The sequence below is a fragment of the Alligator sinensis genome, unplaced genomic scaffold (assembly GCF_000455745.1).
Source record: "Alligator sinensis unplaced genomic scaffold, ASM45574v1 scaffold115_1, whole genome shotgun sequence".
NCBI classification, from domain to species: domain Eukaryota; kingdom Metazoa; phylum Chordata; order Crocodylia; family Alligatoridae; genus Alligator; species Alligator sinensis.
In genome coordinates this window covers 2,642,922-2,669,375 of record NW_005841895.1, presented here as the reverse complement: position 1 = coordinate 2,669,375, position 26,454 = coordinate 2,642,922, and the positions used below count along the sequence as shown (strand labels likewise).

The following is a 26,454-nucleotide window of genomic DNA, read 5'->3' as shown; positions in this document are numbered from 1 at the left end:
CCCTACCGGACTTCATTTTCAGCTACAACTTTATTGTCTGTTAGTATCAGGAGTGAAAAAGCCAAATGATGTCTTTTTGTGAAGCTTGCTGCTTTTTATTGGCAGATGATCATAATTCCTTGTAACTGCCAGTGATTCTGAGTTAATAATTTTCTTGTCATAGGGATATAATTCTAACTATCCTGTAATGGGACAGCTGGAAAAATCATATGTGAGAATTTTAAGTTCATAGTAAAAGCTTCAAATCTATATCAAATAGTCATTGGCCTGAGAAAAAGGCACAGGCTAGGAATAGAAGAAAAATAATTACTGTAATTTTCCTGGTTCATTGAATCATCAAGGTACAGTAATCTTTTAGTACCTGATCGCCTAAAATGTACACAGAATGTACACAAATATCTCTATGCCAACATGCTACACTGGAAATATTAATACATTTAACCTAAGCCCCCTTGTGTATAAATGGGACATTCTGGATAAAGGAAATTATGCTTTGATAAAACAAATATTCTAGGGCAAGAGTCTGAGCACCCATGGAAGGGCGTCCCCGTAGAGGACAGAGAGAGACCAAAAAAGTAAAGCAAGTCCAGACTGATCTCCTTTGACAAATGTACTATTGTAATTAATAAGATGAACTTGATACTAGTGGAGCTGTAAATTATAAATTAATTAAGGAATTCAGTTATTATCTTGTGTGTCTGTGTATGTGTCACTAAATCAGGGGTAATGCCACTGAAGCAAATAGAACCTGGTAAAAATTGTCATGAGGGAGAAGTAAAACGGGTTCGTAGACTGAAATCCTGGCCTCATTACTGTCCATTGCTAAATTCCCATTTGTTCAATACAGTCAAGATTTCACCCTCATATTTGAATGGGGAGGGCTAGAGCTGGACAAGTACCACAAATACTTTCTCACAACCCTGCTTCAGGCCATGCTCAGGCCTCTTTCTTGTACACTGTGGGCCTGTCTACATGAGAGGTTTACTGCACAGTTGACTAATGAGCTGCTCAGCATCTACATGTGAACCCCTCTTAGGCTAGAGTAAACTAATTTACTCCACACCAGGATACTACTTGTAAGTATTTGTATTTACAAGTGCTATCCTGCTGTGGAGTAAAAAAACTCCGTAGCAGTGCACATATAGATCCTGGAAGGGATGGCTGGGGTGCAAGGGTGCTTCGGTGGGGGCTGCTCTGCCCCAGCGCAATGTGCTGCGATCCCGGGAACATATACAGATGCATGCCTGGCAGCAATAAACTCTGGAGCTAGCGCTGCACATTAACAGGCATGTGTAGATGTGCTCTGTAAGTAGAAATTTAGTTGACACAAGCATGCACGGCACCCAAACTTTAAATTCATAGGCACAGATCTTCTTACAAGAATAGTTCGGCTGGTTAGTCGAGGAGCACAACTGGTGTTTCTAACCCTCATGATTTCATTAAAAGATTCATGTTATTCAATCTTTTTTCCTACACTGTCAGCTTCTGGAATAAATATGCAAGAATTAGGAAAGAATTCTGTAACAAAGTGATCAGGGCCTCCTGATTGTGGAGAAATTCTTGGAAATGTGAGCTCTCAAGGTTCAAAAACCAGAAGAAAAAAAAAAAAGAAAAAAAATCCGTATTTATTTGTCAAAAATCTCTGAATTTTTAAACCAATCTTGTGGCTACTGGGGCCTCTTCATGATTCCTGCACAGCTGAATTTAGCATTACTGGGTAAATGATTCCTCAGTCAAAGGGATCCTTCCATTTGAAACATTAACAACGGCGATGAAAATATGGGGGGAAAGACCTTTCTGCGAAATAATTTTCAGAAATTCATTTCACATTTTCAGCTAATCATAGCTAAAGCAAACGGAGCAGAGTTGAGAATCACACTAGGAACTTCAGGCTAAATGTTTGCTAGGCAAAGAAGAGGAAAAGGAGTTCAGAACAACAAAAAAATGAGTAGATGCTACGATCTACTTGGAGAGATCTTGTGAATAATAAACAAAAGAGATTAAATTCACTGGATACAGTCTTTTTTTGCAAGGTGTTCACTCGGCTCTAGGAAGAATACCGATTACACCATTCTTACAGCCTTCTCTGGCTGATTGTTCCATGGGGATGATACTAGCAAGCTTCTCAATCAGAGGTAAAGATAACAGCAACGACTATGAATGAATGACTACGTGCCATGTATAATGTGATGAAATAACAATAATACATATCATAATGATAATAATACTGTGTAATTCAATAGATTCTTTCAACCAAGAATTTCGAAGTGCTTGTCAAACACCAAATAATTAAGCCTCTCAATATCCCTGTAGCAGTGGCTCTCAACCTTTTTAGACTCAAGACACCCCTCAATAGACTTTGAGGCATCTCTTAACAGACTCAAGGCACCCCTTGGAAAATGCCTACTCTTAGTTTTCACTTGCCTTTTTTACTACAGAAAGATAATACAGCAATTTCTTCTGTTGCAAAGAACTCAGAAAGACCTCACCAGGTCAGAATGGTTTTAACACTATTGATTCCTATTTGAAATCTCTGGATTTATCATATGAATCAAGTTTGCACACCTAACCGTGCAACATCGTGTGGCATCCTGTAGTATCCTTGAAAGGATCTCAAGACACCCTCAGGTGGGCAGACTGAGGCACAGACGGGTTAAAGGACGTATACAGGGGAAGGCAGCAATTACTGGCAGAACTGGGAATAGAACTCAGGTGTTCCAACTCCTCGCTTGGTTCTCTAACAACTAGATGATGTTTTCCTTGCCTTCCCTTATGAGCTCATGTGTGTGTGTGTGTGTATGGGGGCGAGAGCTATGACACATCATGAATAGTAATCTTGTTAAACAAACAGCATGAACTGATGAGCAGGACTGACATTGTTCTCGTGGTGTTAGAGATACTGTATAGTGTAGGTAGCAACACTGGACTCCTGCCAACATGTATCACAGTGCCAAGCATATTACAATGAGCAAAACAAAAATAAAGAGGGAATCAACTAAAGGAATCATAAGAAAAGCATGCACAATAAACAGATTTCACAGTTGTGGGTCGGTGTTGATTTGATTCTCTGTTTCTGTATCAACTAGTGGCATACCATTAACCCCATTTTTCATGAGAAAGGGCATTTTTTCTTTGGAAGCTGAGTACTGTAGTCTTGTCTTCACAATAATCTGTCCTTCTAAATGGATTTACTAGAAGGAGCAAAAGTACCAGACAGCTGCACATACCCCACAATACAGATAAAATTTTCTGCTTAATTAGGCATTGACATGTTTACTATAACCTTTACAGAAGAGTAACTCATGCCAAGAAGTCCTCTTGCTTTATTTTCCCTTTTTGTGTGTGTCTGCATAACATACAGACACAATCGAATGAAAGCGATAAGGTAACTTATCAGGAAACACCATCAAAAAATTCACAAAAGCATCAATCAAGTCTGTTTTAATAATGGTTAAGAATTCCAGGTAACTTTAAATACACCTTTTAATATCATACATTTTAAACCATTCACTTTAAATTATTTCACTTGTTCGTATTCTACCATGATTTCATTTGCTTCTATTCCACCATGGAGAACACAAAACACCGACAGACTCCTCCTGTGCCTGAAGAAGGGTGTTTGTGCCCCAAAGCTTGCATAAAACTATTTTTCCAACTATTTAGTTGGTCTAATAAAAGATATCACATCTGCCCAAAGAACCTTGTCTGCCTTCATTTGTTCTGGGCGCTCTGAGGAGGAAGGCCTTTTGAATTCAGGCAGGCTGCTAGTATAATGAATGCATGTACCCTCCCCTCTAAGATCTGTTTGGTATGGTTTCACCATTTGTAAAGCATTGTATAAATTTATACAAAGTATAAATTTAATTTAAATACTTATTTAATAGATGGAACAATCTGAGTGTTTTAGAAGGAGATTTTGGTTCTGCACCACATTCGTTTACGTGGGCTTTAACCCTGGCTTCACCTACACGCACACACACACACACACACACAGAGAATGGTAGTATCCATGTATTACACTGCAGATACAGTTAATAGGCTGTATTTAAAATGCACAATAAGTAAACTCGCTGGCACTTTACCCGCTATTTTTTCTCCTGGACTTACTCTAACATTCCCTACCTCTGAGCAGTTCAAACCGTTCCCATGAACACAAACAAATAAATGGAATAATAGCAGATAAACGCTTCCTTCTTTTCTCCAACTCAGAATTTTTCCAAGAAAATTAAAACTGTCTAGTCAGATGTATAATACAGGCAGTTGGCCATTCTGAACAAGTGACTGGCTTTAAGTCTGCTATCTTGCCAGCCAAGCCCAGAACAGGAACTTTCTAGTCTTGGATATAGGCAACTCAGGACCGCCTAGAAGAAAATACAGCACTTTCTTTTAGCTCAAATAAAGCCTGAAATATTGAATCTCAAAATCACAACATTGTTATGGCCAAATAAAAATAACCATAGGTCAGCATGAGAAGTTTCTTAACTGTTGTTTGCAATGCTTTATCCTCCTTTGAGCTTCCTGCAATTGCCCTCAGAGGAACCAAAGCATCTTGGGGTTATAGGGGGAAGGGGAGGAATTTAGAAAACAGTACCATTTTTTTAGCTAAAATTTCCCTAAAATAGTTAAATGGAAACAAAGTAATTAAATAAATGAGCCAATCTATAGTAAAAATTCACAAGCCATGTTGTGGCCTTCAAGCCCCATCTTGATTTATCAAACTTTGGTCTTTTTTGTGTCAAACATACTCATACCAACCCAATAACATGCAGCCTAGACCAGATTATACATCAACTCTGAACTTGGATAGGAGTGTGTGAATACATTTTTTTTTAATATGCACTTTTACCATTAATTTTCTAGCAGTAGATCCTATTTTTGGTCAAATTTGCTCTCTTTTTCCACATACAGAAACATTTCTTTATATATATATATATATATATATAGATATAGATATATGTTTCTTTCCAAGACTGGAAAATTTATTTTCTGCCAAGAATAGGGACAGTGAATCATTGTCCAGAACAACACTGCTAATCCACGTAAAACCCATACACCATCTGTACTTTTTCATATATATATTCCAATTTTACTTGAAATAACATCATTAGTACAGGAATCTTACAGTGCTATAAGGTGATCTTGTTTCCTTCTTGTCTGGCTTGAACTCAAACATCTTTTCGGTTTTGGCAAAAGCTGTTTCTTTCTCTGAAATATTTCATGCAGATAATGGATAATGACCACTTCTCATTCCTTTTTCTCGAAAATGTCTAACTACATTAGCTATCCAAAGACAAATCATAACGTGGCTCTTTGTCTAAGTTCATGGCTGTAGATTCATCCCAGTTTGAAAAGCAACTGAAAAGATAAATTGGCACTTGCAGAAAAATCCATCTCTACTCTACTAGATAGATCCTATGGAGAAGGTATTTTGGAATTTAGCAAAACTGAAGCTAATGGGAAACTATAGAAATTTAATCATGTTTTATAGAAATAATGCTCCAAATCAACTGCCTTTTTAATATGGAATGAGTAATACAGCCTGTGGGATTGTTTTTAGCTTATAGTATAGAGTTCTATAGCAGTGTACATCACTTTCCATTAAATGCTAGGATGCTTAGGATCTAAAATTGAGTTATCATTCTCTATTAAGTTCTGCAGGACCCTTTCAGAAGAGCATGGCAAACCTTTGTCTATCTTAAAACCATAGGAACAAGACAGAGAAGCCCACCAAGGCTATCGAGACCAATTTCTTTGAAAGTGCACTCCTATGGTCCTATGGATTTTTGTTTTACAATCCTGTGAATAGACCTTGCATGTCCTCAAGTTCTTGAGAAAATACTGAATACAATAAACTGGCTGTGTGCCACGGAGTCATTAGACATGTCAGCCATGTAGAAATTGTTAGCAATATTATATTCATCAACATTATATACAGGTGCTTCCCAATCAGTATTAAATCAGCCAGCGATGGGATTTCTATTACTTCTCTTGTGATGCTATTTCCCAATCTAACAGACTTTATGGTCACCAGTAGGATATCTTCTCTAACAGTCAGCCAACACTTTTTTTTGCATAATATCATTTCATCCAATGAATTTCCACGGTTCCTAGCACATGTAAAATTGTATTTTTATCTCACATGTAATTTTCTACTATTCTGAATTCCCAACTTGCCCAGGAATCTACAGCAGGTCACATTGTGGCTAAAAACCAGTAGAAGCATGTAAATAACATCTTCTGGTCTTCTCATAATTGTCCACTGGAGACTGAGTTAAATTGCTGACCCTCAACTGCCCTTCAATCTCACAGCAGCTGGAAAGGGGAGATATTCTCACCATTAGCTGTCTGCTTATGGAAACAGCTTTAGAGATGTCCCTTAAACCTATTACATCAGCATGAGTTGAGGGAACAGCTTGTTCTCAGCTTCTTTCATGTACTACATTATGGTTATATTTGAATGTTCAATTCAAGAGCTGCATTACTGTGCAGAATAAAAGCAAGAGAATAAAAACAAAAACTTAACAAGGTTCACATTACAGTTACCTCTGAATGCCAACCTCAGTAAGAGAGGTGTGGGGTCCATGGAAGAGGTAGTTCATATAATGTCCTAACCCTTGGATGGAAAATCAGTGGCAGTGTGGCAATGTGCCAGCATGGAGTGGCATTTGCCGTAACTGTGTTTTAGCACAGGAAGCCAACTTCACAGGCCATAACTATTATTGATATATGGTGATGAAATAAGCCAATTTTGGACTTTCATCCTGCTATTCTGTAAATAGAGTTTCATTATAAAGTTCATTATAACAGTCTGATTCTCTATGATTTAGAAAAGCAATGTGCCAATTGACTGTGATGGAGCTTTCAACAGCACAAAACTGGATCATGCCCTTTCTGAATTCCACTGGACTAAGTCATGTGTCCAGTGTCAAAATCACACAGGTTACAATAAGAACATATTTCCATAAACTGGGTTTGTAAACCCTAAGCAACACTAGTAATAAAACAGGAACCAATAATAAAAGGACATCTGGAAAGAAGAGGAGAAGGGAAGGGCTTTCCACTAAAACTAAGATTCCAAAAACCAGAACGGGGATGGAGCCATAATGGATCTTCCACCTGACTTACTTTCTCTACGGATGAGGTCAACCTTGTCTACATAGTCAGCCATCACAATGTAAGAGGCAAAACAATTTAAATCATACCAACCCTGCTCCAAGTTCAGTCAGGCTGATGTACTGAATTTTTAGATACTGGTTTTGTTTCACAGATGTATGTAACTGTGCTTAGGGTCAACACCCCAGATGCCATACCTGAAAGCTTACAATATGAATACAAAAATTTACCTTAGGTTAAAAGGCTCATGTATGTTGTTCCCTACAAACTCCTGAAATTCATCATTTTGCTTCTGTTATTTTAACCAGCTGACACTGGACATGCTTAAGCCAGTATTTTCCTCGATGTGTGTGGCTCTTAGCAAACTCTAAGTAAGCGTATCAGTTTGAACATACATATTTTTGTCTTTACAATCATTTGCAAATGAAAATATGAGAAATCGGATATCTAGTTATCTTGTATGGGCCCAATCCTATTGCCAAATGACAACCAGGGCAGTTTAAATATTAGCTTGATGAAGTAGAACATATGAACACAAAGCAGGTAGGTTAAACATCAGTATAAGTTGGATGCAAAAAATAAGCAGTAAAAAGATGACAGATAGTTTGCAAAATAAGGCTTCGTTTGAAATATGTGCTGGTCGTGAATTTGAGTCAGAGGTCCAGCTATCATAGACACATCAATACACCAATGCAAATTAATTTCTCCCAGGAAGTATAAAAGGTGAAACATTTCAGTTCTGTTTGCCTTTTTTAATGCCCCCCTTCTTCTCCTGTCCTATCGTGGTTATGAGAAACAGCACAATGGCTTTGGGAAGTTCATATTGTTAATCACATTTCCAAATCAATTTCCCTTTTTTGCATTGTTGTTTCCCCTCCCTCCTGAACACTGATCTAAATATGTTTAAGTGAAATGAGCTACCAATCAGAATCACAAAAACACATATCTATATACATTGAAATTGTAATGAGTCTTACCAGTGTATTGCTAGCACTTTGGTTCATTTGATATGAACTTTGTTTTTTTAAAGTACCACATGGTAAGGCTTTGAAACTTCAGTTTGTAAAAAAAACTGTAACAGCCTTACAGCCTTTGAAGTCACTACTGATATAACTCTGAACAGATCCATTCAAGTTCAGCTAACATCAGACAAATGTTTAGTGTATCAGAGGAAGCCACAAAAGCAAGGATTTCATCAATATTTCACAACAGCCTCAGGGAAACTGTAGATTGCAATGCTGTAGGGCAGCTAATGGAATTACACACAAGGGTTTTGTACATTTAAAATAAGCAGCTACTAAAAAAATTACCCTTCAGTTTGATAGAAACTGTATAAAACTGCAGATGGGAAACAATTAAATAGCTACCAACATTTATCCATGTCAGCCTGATAGGTCATTTAATAACAGGTATTTCTTTTTTTCTTTTTTTTTCCTGGTAAGGCAATAATAAAGATTAACATTTATGAAAAGTAGTATAAAATATAGTACAGCCAAATGAATAATTAAAGATGCTTCTGAAGAATTTGTTTGCTATTGTATGGCCATGAAGACTGCATTCCAGTAATGAAATACATTTATATTAAATACAATTATAAATAGAGAGAGGCTGAAAATAATGTTTATGGACACTTGTGCATTTTGATCTTTAAAAGAGAAAGACTACTTTGAATCATTTTTCCTACATATGTAGTTTTCCCCATATTGGGAATTGTGGATTGATTGTCTGGTGTAGCTCACTTTGAATCACTTGGACCCTCTTTTAGAATATTTATGGGGTAAGCTTGAAGCCTGTGAAATTATATCCAATAATCCACTATAAGATCAGCATTTTCTCTGCAAGACTCTTGATCAGAGTCAAGAATTTTGCATATGAAAGCACAATGTATACTCCAAAGTTAGATCCATACAATCATATCCCTTTGTACTACTGTATTCAACATGGAAAAATAATAAATATTGTCCCTTTACACAGTTGGTTTAAATGGTTAGAGATGGTCCCATGCTATGGAGAATTCCTGTTTCTATCACTAATTAATGCATGTACAGAGTTTTGAACATGTAGGCCACTATATAACAGACAACCATTATTATTATTGTTTAAAGTAAGCCTGGCTACTTCTTGACCTCTCCAGTTCAAAGGAGACCAACCTGACTAAAAATGATGGGGAAGCCAATGAAATGAAAAATAATTTAAGTGCCAATTTAAGAAAGCATTTAAACGTGTTTTTTTCCCATTTGGGACAGCAAATCATCGACTTCCTGCCTTAATATAGGGATTATTGAACAGATATGTTTGATTACAATCATATTGGCAGTTAGAAATTAAATTGCAGTATCCTGGCTTCAGAGACAGGGACACAGCTAAATTAGATGGCTCTGATGTGAAGGAACCATGGTTAGATGAACATCTGGCTAAGGCACAGGGTCTCCTGCATTATAATTCTGGCTATGCTACTGATTGTTATGTGGCCTTGGGCAATTCCCTGATGGTCAGGTCAATGCTTATTGAACTCTACGTGCGCCTTTCCAATAACTTCAATGGACAGGTTTTCAGTCTCCTTTTATGTCTCAGTTTCCTCACCTATTAAATGGGTGAAAGCTGCTGATGGTGCACACATTCAGGAGATCCTAAGTCATATATACTGTCTGTACAGCATTCTGAAAATCTGAACTACTACATGAGGGCTCATCTTTATGATTTGGTGGTGGTAGAGGGAGAGGCTGTAAGTATGCGTTACGGCATAAGATTTTTGTGTACCTGAAAAGACTGGTATAAAATTTCAGCTCCTCACTAGAAACTGATCATTAGACCTTGATATTGCCTTATTTCTACATTTTTAAAAACATGACCACACTTTTAAAACTGCATTAATATTATAATATTTGTCCAAATATGCAGCTAAGTTGCAACCCCAGTGAGATGTGCCTTCAACAACAATCGCCAGAAATATTCATAGCTCTGTGCTGATTAACCATCACTGAATGCATTGATTCTGCAACAGTTTGTCTTTTAATATCTCTTTAGATAAAGTGTAAAAGCAGAATGTGCAGGATCTAGCAAATTACAGTCCCTTTTGTCTTCTTTTTTTAATCAACCCAATATACAAATGATATAAAAAAGGTCCATGGTTTCACTTGTAAAGTCATGCCAAGATTTAAGTGTGAATGGGATAATTGTGAAAAATGTACAGAACATCAAATGTTTTATCTTCCTCCTCATTTTCCTTTCAGGAACATACTGTTGAAAATGCTGGTCCAAATGAATAGTCTATTTCTTTTGTAATAAATATTATGGCCAGCAAATGCTGACTTTTGACCATTAGACATCCCTGCACTTATAGCCATATAACCATCAAAGCACTAAGCCAGCATGAAGGTCATTACCCCGGCCAGTGTCTGCCTTCAACTAACTTCTCAGATATGTAAGCAATAAGCAGTTGCAAGAGATTGATATGATACTTTGTGAGTAATTTGGATGAACTATAACACTAACCCAGTAAAGTATTATAATTTTAAATGTGTCCAGAAAATAATTGAAATTCTGGTTTAGCTTCATCATAATGCACAGTGCCGAGTATATTTAACAGCTGACTAGTTTAGCATGAATATTGCTTTACAAATGAGGTCATATTGTTTTTAAGAAACAATATTGCTATCAAACATGTTTAGGAGGAAAAGCAAGAGATTATGAGTACACTTTTAACCTTTCTGTCTCTTTCTATCTCTGTTTACTATGGTGATTTAGGTACTCAGTGTTGTTTGAAGGCAAACATAGAAGGTGCTGGCATTTAGAAGAGACCCAGTAATGAGCAACTGGCAGTCAGATTCTTTCTTATTATTACTCTGTCACAAAATCTCTGTTCTACATCACTCCATCTTTGCAACACTGGCCAGAGATGAGAAAGGTCAAAACATCTCCCTCAAACATACAGCATATACATGCACAATGTCATTCCCTGAGTCACATACAATAGTCAGAATTCAATCCATATTATAGACAAGAACAGAATTCATACAAGCCCGTATGAAGTTTCATCCCAGTGACGGCTTTTTCCCTCTTGGTGCTAGTGTGTTATAAGCCACAACTATAACACTTAAACTGTATCCTTTTATACATCAGTTTTACTCTGCTCTCCTTTCTTTCTCTTCATATTTGTGATTGCACATAGCCCCTACAGATGTTATATTGCATGTGTGTACTCAGGCATGCATGTCCACATACACTTACACAGAGTTAACTTGCCAACTGGAATTCTCTATCATAGACCAAGATCTGATCTTGCACTTTAATTCCTGTTGGAGTCAGTTAGTGCTCAAGGAGCTCAACCCCTTGCACGGAGAAGCTCATGCAGGTCGAAATTATAAGGTCTACACTGTGTCTGGAGACCAATGGCGTCACCTCGGTAGGAGTGACCAGAAGTAAACCCACTTCCACTGAGAGCAATGTCAAAGCTTCAGATTTCAATGGATGTGTGGTCCAGCCTGCCTTAAAACTCTGCTCATCAAAATAATTAATGGCCAAAAGGTCATTAATTAAAAGTATTATAAATTAAACAGAGGACAACACACCTTTTAGGGACAAATATAGAAACATAGGGGAAAACACAGAAGTCAAGGGCAAGAGAGTGGATGGAAAACTTCCCATTTGGAAGTGCCTTATTATTCTTTCTTTGGGGTCTGTCCCCCATGGAAGAACCAGGCATTTTGCATTCCAAAAACCCATGGATTTGAAAGAGTGTCTATAATGCTCAAGGAGAGCCTGGGCTGCCACAAACCAGTGGGAATCTCTTGAAGCATGACTCAAGGGAATTATGCTGCCTTCAGCTCCCTTTTTCTCACGCTCTCCAACTTGTTGGGGAAAGGTTCATGGCAGTGAACAAGTTTGTTGAGGCTGACTTGGTGCAGTATTAACTTGCAACCAACATACCCTGGTGGTTTGGATAGTATAATTCATTACTGCCCCTTTATGAGAATCCTGTTATTATTATTACTATTTATTATTTGCACTACTGTAGGCTCAAAAGCCCTAATCCTGGACCAGGATCTTACAGTGCTAGACCCTTTGCAACCTCAGAAAGAAAGGATGGTACCAGCCCAATGAGCTTACAACCTCGGTACACCCTAGGTACATTTCTCCTCTGTCACATACCTTAGCATGTTGCCTTGATTTGTGCTACTTTCCATTTGTATACATGAAGGGTTGCATGGAGACTATTAATAATACTAATACTAATAATTAGCAGTAGTAAGATTAGTACTGTTGATTCAACTCTGTAAGAAACACAGGCAAAACAAATCAATCCATGCCAACTGGAAAGAGCACCCTGCTGGTAGCGGAAATAGATGCTGTTACCTGCCACTTAAAAGAATTAAAAATAATGTATATTTCAAAGGAAAAATATAAGCAATTATTGAAATAAAAATATTAAGCAATGTCCTTTTCCCTGATGTCTCAACCGCACAAAAGAAGCACTTAGAGCAAGGGTCAACACAAGAGCTGCTACCGATTCTAATCACCGCGCTCTCAGGGTTGCGTTCCTGTCCTGCCTGAAAGTGATAACTGAAATTTATCACGGCATGGCGTGAAACCCTCTCCCCCCACAAGAAACACAGGCACCTGCAGCTGCATGGGCTCAGCTTCTTCCTGAATCTCAGCAAGAAATAATAAATATGAGTTATGAAAAAAAAATCCAATAATCAGAAAGGTCGTTTAATGACAAAAACAACTTCTTTAGAACAGGTGTCATCATGTAACCACCTCTGGGCTTAGGATGACGGAGCCTGTCCGAGTGCAAGGAGACTACACATTACAGTCTTAATAATGGGAGTTAAGGCCTGCAGGAATCCATAAAACAGCCCAGTGGGTCAAAAATGCAGACATTAAAATCCTGGCTGAAAGGTCAGAATACCTGTATTTACAACCCACCCAAGTAACAGAATTTTATAAACTTTATACGCTCAATCTGCATCCCCTTTTATTTAATTTTGAAACATTCAAGAGCACACGGAGGCCTCAGATATGGGAAAGAAAAGTGGCAGAGACAAGATCCAAATAATGGAAGACTAATCTAGCTTTTGTTGGGGAGAAACCAACATATATACATAAAAAGCCATGGATAGCTTAAAAAAGAAGAAAAAAAAATTAAGATTCCTTTTGCTGCTCTTTGTGATGTTAAAAAAAAAAGTAATAATAATATTCTAAAGTAGAAGCCAAAGCTTGGGAAAAAAAAAACCCCTATCAGTTTTCAATCATTAAATATACATGGTAGGCAGAACTTCCACAGCTTTTTCTGTCCCTTCCATTTCATTGCCCTCCATTCAAGAGCATGTAATTGCAACTGCATTTCTAGCACTGCACTTTAGAAGTGAAGCAACCGTACCTGGGCTGTTTATTAAGGCATCATTATATGTCTGTGTGGCATCATTTATATCCCATGGAAAAGACCATGCCAGGTCAAGATCAGCAGTTTGAACAGACAATTCATCAGGTAGAAGCAGGTGGCAGGGGCGGTATAAGAAATCACTCGAAAAGAAGCACAAACTGAAATTGATGGAAGTGTAAAAGTAATAAGAAAGTGATCAGTGAAACTACAAACAACAGAAAATAAATCAAAGGAAGCAAGCTGTGGATAGGAAACCAATCAAGAGGGTTTCCTTAAACCTGAACAGCTTCAACCTGGTGTCAAAATTACCTGAGTCCATGCATAATTATTTGCTTAGATATTCTTGTTGAAATGAGCCAGGAAAACACTAATTTCAGGATATGCAAAGAAGAAGACTGGATAAAGCATGCTGGATTTAATGTTCAAATGGAAAACAACATTTTGGAGAATGAGACAATCATCCAGATTTTCCTAATTATGTTGACATTTACTTCCAGGCCAGTTTATATTGCTATACTGGGTAGAGGAGCCTTGTATAAATGAGAACAAGGGCAGAACATTCACAACCAGTGCAGTATTTGATATGGAAATACCATAGAACAAAAAGATGGGAAATGTGCAATAGAAAGAATAGTAAAAATTGACAAACAGTGCATAATGCAATCTGAATTTTATGCTGAAAAGGTAACTCAGATTGCACAGCAACTCTACTACCTCTTGAATAACAGAATGTAAAACAGTGGGTGCATCTACACATGCAACTAATTTGAAGCAATACACTTTGGAGCAGTTTGAGCTGAAGTATACTAGTCCCAGGCGCAGCATCTTCACGTGTGCCTGGAACAGCAGCAATTTGAGCGGTGGCAGAGCAGTTTACACAAGGGCCAGGAGCACAGGAGTCAGGCTCAGCCTCCAGGTGGTGGCATCAGGGGGTGGAGGGGCTGACTGGGACATGAGGGTACTAAAAGTGCAGAGCCATCTGCCTAGGTGCAGGCAGGAGTCTGACCCCGTGATGGATGGGCTCACTGGGTGCAATATACACCCACAAACATTACCTACACATGCATTTAGTCGCAGTTAATTACCCTGCCATAAGATAGTACTGTTGCTGATAATACCATCTTAGTGGTGTTAATTAGTTTACTGTGGACTTATACTGGTGCACGTGTAGACGGTGATGCTTTACTCAATGGCTAATTAGTCTACTCCGCAGCTAAGTGCATTTGTAGATGCAGCCAGTGTGGGTGAGTTTGAACTTCACATCAGTAAACCTTAGGAATGCAGAAAAAACCCTACTTCCCCATCAATAACCAAATTATTTATTCAGAGAAATTGCTGTTCCTTACCTTTGGCAAGGTATTCTGTTTTTAGAACTAGCTGGCATGATTTCTGTGAGAACTACACCATAACAAACCCCAAACACTGGAAAATGCACAAGGCAGTTGACATGCAAACTATCCTACAGTTTAAGTGGAGAAAATCCTTCAAGATCTTCTTGAGTAAAACTGATTTGGAAGCTATAATATTTTTAAAAATATTTATTACAGACCAGAATCCATTATAGGCAGTCCAGACACTTCTGATACACCAACTGGATTGCAACCTGAACAGTGCTTCCTTTTTAAAAACTCACTGTTGATTTTTTTATGTTTTCTTTCACTTACCATTAGAAGAAATCTCTAAAGCCATGTTTACACCAGCATAAAAAGGGTTTTGCATAAATTAATCAACATGTATAAAAATCCAAGTGTAGGCCAGTCAAACTGTAATAGTCGCTGGTGACCCTATAAGGTTTACTTTGACCATCTAAGCAGATGTTAATGCAGCAGTATATTTGTCTGCATTAGGATTTTAATTTGCATTATTTAACTTGGATTAACCAAATAAACATTAAAAATTACCTCCTCTTCCTAGTGTAGGTGTGGAATTTGATTTCTGTATATACAAGACGTGGGGGGGGGGGACTTTTATTAGGTTATACTGTGTATTTGACAACACTTTGTGTATTATCCATTTCATTGTTTCTTCAGCATGATCAAGTTTCTCCTGTTATTTGTGTAAGTCCTTTGAACAAAAACAGGAGCCAGGAAAATATTTTAAGTATGAGGAAGACTCAAGGGCAGGTGTCATACCTGCTATTATTGTGAACTCAGTTGCTTAAAACTAGCTACATTTTAAAGAGATGACTCTTTGATGCACGAGAAACAAATCACGTCAATACATTTATAAAGAAATGGAAAAACCTTTTTTTTTTTGTCTTCTCAAAATTAACTCTGTTTAGAGGAGATGGATGTCTTGGTAATGTGGTCTTGCTGTCTGGCATTCAAATGTCTCTAGCCCCTAAAGTAGCCACTTAGCAATGGAGACATTGTACCAGGAAAAAGTCACCAAACTTGTAGGCTGCAGAGATGTATATATTTAATGACTGTTGGTGAAGTACGGGATCAGCTCTGAACAAGCCAGGAGGATATGCAAGTCTCCAAAGGTCGTGGAACATAGGAAGCATGGACCATGAGCTAGCCCTGACCTATGAATTATTAACCTAATTTTATTTTTGTCAGAACCTTAAGCTTTCTTGTGATAATTGGCCCAACATTTTCATTCACATGGAGCCAAATTCATCACCGGTGCAATTTCTCCAAGGTAGATAGAATTACCAGGGGGAAAAGGTGGGCCCACTGTTTTTTGGGCTTTTTTTTTTCTTGGCTGTGTCCACAGGGCACCCTTTATCCTGGTGTTAAAACTAGCTCATCAGTTCATTTCTTGTGAACAGACATGGCTATATTAGTTCAAAAAAACACCCTCTGTCTTTGCAAAGAGAGAATTAAAATTTATCAGCCCCATTCTGTGAGCCACTAGCATGTCCTCAGAAAGCATTTTTTTCCTCCTTTGTGTCTCACCCTCTACAATACACCTTTGACATTTATTGGTAGATCACAGGACCAAAATTTGAAGCCTAGTTGTGCAGTTGTGTAAATCTGGAGTAACTGCAGCAAGGAGTGCCTGTGGATTTACTCCACTGCAATAAGCACCGAATGCAATTAGTCACTTCAGACTATAGACAGAACATTCAAACTTCTCCACTTCCCTAATCATTAATTTAAAAAAGACTATCAGATGATTTCCCGTATTAGTCGCCAATCTGCTTGTTCCCATGTGATTGGGAGACAGCCTCTTACATGGCATTTTCCTTTCTCTCAACTGTCCCAATTTTTTCTCCAAGACAATATAGCCTAAGCAGCTAAAAACATCCACAACCCTATGCAGTTGTGCCAGCTGACCAAAGACTCTGTGCCAGCTGACCAAAGACATTTTCACCTTTGTGAAACCACCTGTCTTGCCTTCCTCTGTGAACAATCGCACTTTTTACTTTTGTTCCTTGATGCTGGATAAAAATGGAAACAGCCAATTAAAGGTCAAATATTCAAGTGTTTTTCTGTTCCACCCTGCATAAATCTGTCGTTGTCAGAGAGAGGCAATCATGCCTGCAAATGCACTTTGCAGGTCTGAGAGAGACTGTTTCTTAACTTAAACTATGTAACATTTAAATATCAAAAACTTTGTTTTCTAATGAGGAAAGTATTGAGGGGGGAGAAATGAATTATATGCTTGATGTATACTGAAGGCTGGGAAAATTAAGGCCATTTCCCATGGTGAGAATGCAGTGATTTCAGTTTGCGAGAGTAAATTAAACCTTTGGGAGAATTTGTCTTCCATTAAATTGAACAGCTAAACAGGCACAGAAGATTTTAATGTCACCACCAACAAACCCCAAAGGTTACAAAAAGAAAAAGAAAACAGTTTCCTTGTTTGGAAGTTCCCTGTCTCGGTACCTAAGAAAAAGAAAAACTGCATGTGTATGGTGAGAATCAGAAAACTCTTAAAGATCATAATTCCATTCCTATACCATATGCTATTAATGTCTGTCAACACTGTTTAGCCAGCAACTGCTGACAGAACCATATTTGCTATCTAAATACATCATAAATAAATCAGTAATGAACTGCTTTAGTAAACCTTCTGCACTGATTGGAAATACAGATCGGGTGAACAAACTCTGGGGATAGCACTTTGCAGCTAGAAGTATATACAACTCTTTAATGTCAATGACAAAGTCACTCGCACCTCTCTTTCCGGCAAGATACGAGGCGGGTGAAGGAAGATGGTGCGGATGGCAAAAGTGTTTAATCAATTGTAGCAAATATACCTGTCAGCATTCATCATATTATTTCATTTTCTTATTCTGCTTTTACCATATGCAAATCCCAGCAAAGGGACTTCCAGCAGATACAGCTACGTGAAGTGTGTGTAACAAAACAAGAACCCAGGACACTTTCAGTATTCGGTAGGACGCTCAAGGCTTAAATGAGGTCTATCAAAAGCTTTGCTGAGTTGCACACTTTTCTAGCACACCTAAGGCCGAGTCTGAGCAAACACAGGCTGTACTGGGTCTCAGCAGAGAAGAGCTAGGACTTTGTTGTACTGCAGATGAATGTTTTGGAAGTGACAAGACAGAGAAAGACGGTTTTGCCACGGCGATCGTTAGTTTTGAGACTGTGCTGCCTAATGTCATCACACCTGGTCTCTCTAACTCCTAGCCTAAAGTCAGTAGTCATGGGATGGATTGCTGACTGTGCTACAGGTTGATTGATGATCTTGCAGTACATGCTTTCCACATGGGTTTCATGCTAAAGCAGGTGAGACAATTTTGCCTGAGTTTCGCTTTTAGATTTGGGATTCATTCAGATCTAAAGCTCAGAATGCTGCACAACACGTGCCAACCGATTAATATAAAAATGGAAGAAAACTTGCCCAAACAAACCAACACATTGTACATGGATCTACTAACAATTCTGCTTTGTAAGAAACTGGATGTAGAATTTATTCTGTAAAACGGGATGTTGCAAGAAACATTAAAAGTCATATTGGCCCTAGACCCACGCAGGACTTTTGTAATTAAATAAGCCCTTCTTGTCTGTCCAGCTCTTATCTGACACAGGTTTTTTAGAAAGAGACTTTATGACAGCTTACTGTAATTAGACACCACAGCTTTATATCAGAAGAATGGTCTTAATTAAGAGCTTGAAAAGATGGCAGACTGTAATTCATTTACAGTATATGTTAACAGCAGAGATTCTGGGTCCCTGCGGGCTGAGGACTTTAGACCAGAATAAAACCAGCACTAATTTATCATGATACTTGCGACGGACAATATTTAAAAAAGAGAATTTATCTCAAACAAGGACAATTAAAGTTGCTCTTGATGTCTGCTCTTAATCCTGGGAAGTGAATACTCCTTGATCCTCCAAAATTAATTTCCATTTGCAGAATAGGGACTTCATAATGTAAACAAAAAGGCTGTCTTTTCCCCCAAAAGTTCTTTTTATTGACCAGATTTGCAGCAAGGTGGCAGGTGTGATCCTTTATAGGAGGAATTAGCTCTTTATACAAAGGGTGAGCAGGCAGAACAGGCAATATTGGCTGATTGTTATGCCCAGCCAGCAGGGCATCCTATCTGCACTCAGCACAATAAAATAGAATAAATCATTTTGAACGAACACATTAATCTGTGGGCTCTGCATTTCTCATTCACCTGGCGTTAGGTGACTAGATGCTAAATACTGAGATGAGGAGGGGAGGGAGTGCAGCTTAGGGAAGGAGGGGCATTTACAGGGAGAGGGGAGAGATCTTGTCTCCGAATAAATCACGATATAAATTTATATTATGAGTACCTTAAGAAAGCGAAGGTTCATGCAAAGGAATATACTGTAAGACAAGGTTCCCTCTGGTGTCGTTTGTTTCTCTGACAAGCTGCAGAGAGATTGCTGGAACAGAAGAAGTCCCAAGCTCCTAAATACCATCTCAAGTAGAGTTCATGGGGAAAAAAAAAAAGAAAGGAGAGAAGCAGCACTGTCTGAATGATAAACATTCATATTTTACAGCCTTTCAGTTTATTTACTGATATATCTTTTTCTCAAGTATATTTGTTGTTTGTATCAGCTTGCCTAGGCAAAACAGAGCTATACATAATGCAGGGATAAAATTGTCATCAAGTCACTCAGGAATCGAAATAAATAGACCTCAAACATAGATTTTTTTCCCCCATTAATAATCCTCCATTATCAATTTCTGATGCTTAAAAAATAATAAATATAATACTCCCCCCCTCGCCCCCCCCCACCCGTTATTTAACTCTCACAGCAGGCACAGGCATTGTCTTAAAAAGTAGGATTTTAATCTAAGCTGGGAATTCTGACCCAGGCTAGCAGGGAAACATATGAGCAGGCAATCAGCCAATTGGCCAAAGCTGTCACTGGCCCTCCTGCCTGGGAGACAAGGCTAAGTATGGAAGCTCCCATGCCACTTACACATTTCATTTTTTGCTGTCTTCCTGTCCATTAAAAGAGAGCGAGAGAGAGAGAGGAGGAGGAGAGAAAGAGAGGGAAAAAAAAGAACTGTTAATTTACAAAGCCTAAAATAGCAGCTGCTAATGGGCTTTTGCACTCATTCTATAGTCACGGCAAGGTCACAATCAGAACTAGCCTGTGATTGATTCTAAAGTGAAACTCGGTTCTTCACATCTATAATGGACATTAAAAACCTGAAGACAAAACAAAAAGTGACATGTTTTATGGAGCCCTGCACTCCTCCAGATTCTCACACTGAATATGGAGGGTGGAGTCATGCCCAGTCCTTCACAGCACCTCGTAATAATTACTGTATTACACGGAGCACTTAATTGTATAGATTAGCTGAACTTCATCAATTTTATGGGCTGTTTTAATGCCGTTTCATGTTTTCTTTCTAGCAAGCGTATCCCCCTGCCCCATCTCTGTGCTAAAGGGTTAAACGAGATGAGTGACAGCCTTTCTGCATGATTTACAACTTCGAGCCGTGTAGTGAAACCAGCGCTTGATGGATGATCCTGAAAGACGGAGACTAACCATAAATCATGTCTTTGAATCATTGACAAAGATAAAGGAGAGAAAGAAAAAGCACTGGCATTGACATTCATTCTCCCAATAATGTACATTGACTAGTTACAATACAGAACCTTAATTAAAAAAAGCGAACTCAAAGTAGTCACCTCAGTGTATGGCTCGCACTGCTATAGAGTGCTCACTAAGATTACAAATAAAAGTTCAAGCCTCATCCACTGTATGTTACATCCTTGGCAAAAGCACTCAGACATGCACTTTCCACGCAGCCGGGATGAAAAGGTAAAACAGATACACACACGTCTGAAAATGGCTCATTCTTTAGAACCCAAACTCCCTTTTCTGTGTGTTCATAATTCATATCGTGTCACATCTAGAGGCCAGTCAAGACCAGAGCCTCACCTTGCTCTAGTCATAGAGCAATTCACAGTGAGGCAGACAGGGCAGACAAAGGAAGTATTATTATCTCTACTTTGAAGAGGAGGAATTGAGGCATAGACAGATATAGTCTTTTCCCACAGTTCTGCAGGAAGCTGAATGGAAGGGATTAAATAGCATAGGTGCCTGCAATAGCAGGGGCTGGACTTGAAAAGCTAGTTGATCCTTACTGGTCCCGTGTGCCTAAGTATATGGAAGAGAAGGGATGTGAATCAGATCCTTTAAAACTCTACCCTATGACTTCATTAATCAACAATGCGAGTATTTGTAAGCACAAGTGAAGTCCTACTCTAATCTACTATTATCATGTATCCCAAAATTATATACTTTAGTTCTGCATCTCAACACAGTTCATAAGCAGATACATTTTACTAGGCTAGGGACAGAAATTACACATAAACCAGTATTGGTGATTGGAAACTGGTTCAAATCTGTAACACAACAGAAGTTCAGTGTGCACAAACTGTTCTCAAAATGGCCCAAACCAGTTTAGGATAAACATGCATGGATGTAGTATCAGACTTAACGGATTTAGGTTAAATTGGTTTGAACTTCTGTCCCAGATCTCCCCTCCTCTTGCCCCAATTCAAGTTAACTCAGTCCCCCAACATCCCAGGATGCTTTGCACCACCGCACAAACCCCCGCCCCCAACCTTCCCCCTCACAGGGTGGGCAGGCAAGCCTTGGCCCAAGCTGTCTGCTCCAGCCCAGCAGGGAGGTGTGCTCTAGCACCCCCTCCCATTCCCCTGGCTTCTGGCCTGGGCTACTGCAAGCACGTGGCTGCATTTCCAGAATCAAAAGTGAATGTCTGTTCACTTGCTTATTGGTTCAATCTATGCAGCTTAAACTAACCTGTGAAGACTGAATCAATTCAGCCTCAGGTTTTTTGACTGTCTCTACTTAGCTAAAAAGTTACCATGAACTCAACAGAGAACAGGTTAGAAGTGCTCAGTTATTTCATAGTTATTAGTGCACACACTCCCATGGTAAATGCAAGGTAGCTTACCCCACTTTTATTGAGAGATAAGTTGCCTTTCATTTGCCAAAGGATAAGAGAATGCACATGGGCAGTTAACAACAGTGTTAACTGTGCTCCTGTGAGTTTGTACCCTAGCATAGTTATTTATCTATGTGCCCATAACCCCATGTACAGCATCCTATTCCTTGGATCATGCTATTTGAATGTCCAAGGATGCAGTCGAGGATATAAAGAATATTTTGAGTTTGGGAGAACAAAGGGTACCATCTCTACGGATTCCAACTCTACATGAAGAAAGTTGGCAGAGTCCCCAAAAAATAAATCTGAAATTGTTTTGAAGGGCATCCATTTTTCATTAGTAAATTCTGTGACTGCATGTATAAAAGGGGCACCTTCCTAAGTAATCAAGATACAAGGCACACAATTACCCTAAATGCCATTTTGCATGTGGGTAAACTCCTTTAAATATGATAAACTGGTTAATAGAGTGCAGTTACTGAGGCCTGTTGAAAAATTGGCTCTGGTTGAAGAAGAAATGTCCAGCCACAAATATTAACGGCCAAGCATGAACAGAATAATGACAGAAAGGAAATATGAGTAGAGATGAAGAAGGAGAAGTCTGGGTACTCAGTACATGTTAATACTTCATGTCCCATGGATCTGAATTCTTTAAAACAAAACCACTTATTTGAAAAGTTCATGCGTCCTTGTTAATTGAAATTAGGACAGACCCCTGAGGTTTTGTAAAATCATTCAATATTTTTTAATTTGTTAATTTACTTTGAGTTTTCTAACAATTTTTTCCGTATGGCTTAAACATCCATAAAAGAGTGTGTGGGGGGGTGGGGGGGGGTTAACCAAAGATGATTTCAATTAAAAGAAAGAAAGAAGAAGAAAATCAAATATTCTTTTCTAGCTGTGGGAAAACCTCTACTTCTATAAGCACTTCTAGAAGTGTCACAGTGGCACAGCTACGTTTCAAGTAGACTGAATTACTGTCTTTATTTACATTTTCTCTGTCCCTATTCTCCCTCTGCCCGTGTGACCAGCCTCCCTCTACTAGGTTGTAACTCTGTCCTTTCTCTGATCCTTTTTTACTTTTTCTGCACCCTGGTAGAAGCAAGAATCACATAATCCAGCACTGAGCATTCCTCAATAAATCCAACTAATTCATTCTTAAATTGGCAAAAGAAAATAGGGAGAAATCATAGGTAACTGGAAAATGGAACTTCTTTTTTTATTCTGCAACTGTGCACCGACAGTTTGCAATTTTCTCCAGCACATTTATGATTTAAAAATATTTGCCAAATAATTCCTGCAAGTAATTCTCACTTGTTCACGTGTAGTTGGAAAATGTTTTTAAGTCAAAATCACAGACATTTGGATCAGACGACAGAATGCATGTTAAGCTTCTCTTCTCTAATTGTTTGAGTGTATACCTCAAAAGCAGATTTCCAGTGAAATTGTAAAGAACCAGTTTTGTTATTTGCTTTCCATTAGTATCTGCTGACAGTTTGTTAATTCAACAAACATTCCTGTCAGCAAATTATTTCCTAAAATATTTATAAAAAGCCAAAGGGGTGTAAGCACTATCAAAGTAGATTTGTTTAAAATTTCAAATAAATATTTATGGACTTTTCCCCCAGTTTTAAAGTTGAATTCTTCATGCATGATGCCAGCCATGAATATTATCCTAGTATTTATAAGTGAACTATTCAGAAAAAAATATTTTTATAATCAAGATAATGTTGCAGAAAGTGAGGAATCGGACTATTCCATGCAAATTTTAGGGTGTTTAACTGGTGAGAATAGGAAACCGAACATTTGTCTGTAAGCCATAAAATTTCAGCCCCAGACTTGTAAGTTGTGCCCCCAGCACATGTTCATTTAATAGCACTGTGGGATCCGATCCCAAAGCCACATATGGCAGGATGTGCCATTTTGGGATCAGATCCCAATGGCACCATTACCACTTGGAGAAAAATAGGGCTGTGTTTAATACATCTGTGTTAACACATCAGAGTATGCTATTAGCCTTTTTTGCAACAATATTAAACTACTGACCCATATTTAGCTTGCAATTCATTATAGTCCCTGAGTTTATTTCTTCAGTACTTAGCCAAGCTGGTTGTTCTCCATTTTGAGTTGGCTGGTATGATTATTTGTTCGAGAACACAGTACTTGGCATCAAGAGTCTCCTTTCTTGTGGAGCCATGTTATGGTAGCTATATAATCTGGTTGAACAACATGTTGAATAGAGGAGAGTGGGGGAGGACGAATTGAAGCACAACTCTTACAAGGAATTGTGATGCATTTCTAAATATGAAGATGAAAGTTTTTTGGTTGGGGAAGTATTTCTTTTCTGAAAGAAAAAAGTTGAGATTTAAAGAGCAGGCAGTTTTCATTAAAAAATCCTCTTTTCTTGACAAATAGTTTCAGTGGAATATTTTCCATCAGTTCTAATTATTTTATCAATAGGTAATTGATGTGTTAACTTGTACCACCTGGTACCCAACAGAACATAGGCTATAGCTGCAACCCGTAGAGATTTATATACCTGTTTAACTTTGCACAGTATCATTAAAGCCACAATAGGTAAATCTTTGCAAGACTGCAACTTGAGCTATTTAGCTGAGAAGCAGATATTTTAACAATAAAATGTTTTTTTAAAAAAAGTAAAATATAAGAATCAGTTTTTTTAAGATTCTGAAACAGTTTCTTTTGACTTTATCGTGTGTCCCTTTTATATTCCTTTGTTTTTAAATGCATTGTAAAGATAAAAACTCAACACTTCATAGAATGTGCTAGTAACCTGGCTGAGTCCAACATCAGTACTTCTTATTTAAGGATAAATATAATGGCAATAATACTTTAAAAAAAATCTGGCCGGGTGCAGAAGCAGTATCAGGAGGTAATGATTCCAGTTTCCTTCAAGGTAAGCTAAAATGGTCTGATTTCCAGCACAGGAGGCTAGGTTAGGGAGTACAACTATAGTAATTATAGCAATTCCCTAAATCTTGAGGTGATAAAGAAGACAGACATTCAGCTGTCACAGGAAATGATCCTGAAACAAAGTGAAAGCTTCCACTAAGAGGCAAGTATGCTTTGGTTAAAAGACGCTGTAAATACAGGTGGGCCCCGCTGCAGAAAGTATTACTCTTTGCTCCCATTACTGTTGTGGACAGTGCATGCTTGGAAACCTCATAAAGCAAGCTAGTCAGGAATTGGAAAGGGATTCAAGAAGATGCATGGATCCACTCTGATTCATGAAGTAGAGCTCAAGTAGAGGTAACGAAATGATGGAGAAAATAGTCCATTTCATGGAGGTCAGATTAAAGGCCAAATCCTCTCTCAAACTGTCAAGAGAGCACTGGAGATCCAAGTGATTGGAACAAGTAGCATCACCGTCCCACCAGGGTATTAAAGTCCATGATAGAAATTGTCTCTAACAACTTGAAGAGAAAAGTGCCTGCAGGAAGCAAGCAGCAGAGCTGTGCGAAGCTTCAGTCCCTGATTCGATTCGGTGGAGATTCGGCTCGATTCAGTGGCTGAATCTCTGAATCCAAATCAAATCAGGAGACCCTTTACTCTCTCCAAATCGAATTGGAACCCTCTGAATCGTTTCGGAGAGATTCAGCGATTCGGACATAGACACAGCTATAAATGTTTTTTCTACATACCTCAAGGTAGCAGGCGGCTCATGAATGCTGCAATGGTGGAGCAGATGGAGCGTCCCATGGGACTGCAGGGGGCTCCCCAGTGTACTCGACAGCAGACCCAGAAGTGGACCAGAAGCACTTCCAATCCATTTCCGGGTCCTCTGGGGAGCATGTGGGCAGGGGGCCCCCATGCCCCTCTGGCTCAGCAACTGGTGCCTTCTGGGTCTGGGGGGTATCTAAGGTCCCCCCGTGGCTGATCACCGAGCCGGGGGACATGGGGGGTTGTCCGGCACACTCCCTGACAGACCTGGAAGTGGACCAGAAGTACTTCCAGTCCACTTCCAGGTTCACCGCTGAGCACACAGGTGAGGCCCCCATGCTCCTATGCAACACTCCATCCACCCCAGCATCGCAGCATTCACGAGCCATGCCTGGTGCCTCAAGGCATGTGGAAAAAACATTTAAAGCTGTGTCTATGGCCAAATCACTGATTCTCTGAATCAGCATCGAATCTTCAGATTCGGATTCGGCCGAATCAAATCAGGAACAGTGATCTGAATCAATGAATCAAATTACTGTCCCCAGTTTGGGCTGAATCCAAATCCAAATCGAATACGGCCCATTTCACATAGCCCTAGCAAGCAGCTCCCAAACCATCCAATCATGACACACACTTCCAACCATTGCCTCTCCGATTGGACTATTCAGGCACGTGAGACACTGCAAATCATCTACATCGTAAGCTGCAATATCCACCATCTCTCGCAGACAAAAGGATGCCAATCAGAACTGAAAATGGGATGGGCCAAAAAGAGAGCAGAATCAGAGCAGCTGCGTGGGACATCCCAAAAACCTGCCTTAGAGAAGGACTGGCTTGGATCAGGGCAGGCTGGGCAACTTGCACCCCAATGCTTTTTTTGCTGATGTTTCAAAAGAATAGTG

At 38.9% G+C, this 26,454-nt stretch overlaps 1 protein-coding gene across 6 annotated transcripts in view; it reads right to left on the bottom strand.

Moving 5' to 3' along the window:
- The window catches only part of TSHZ2 (teashirt zinc finger homeobox 2), a 300,718-nt gene that overhangs the window by 115,249 nt on the left and 159,015 nt on the right, over positions 1–26,454 (bottom strand). The window lies entirely within an intron of this gene.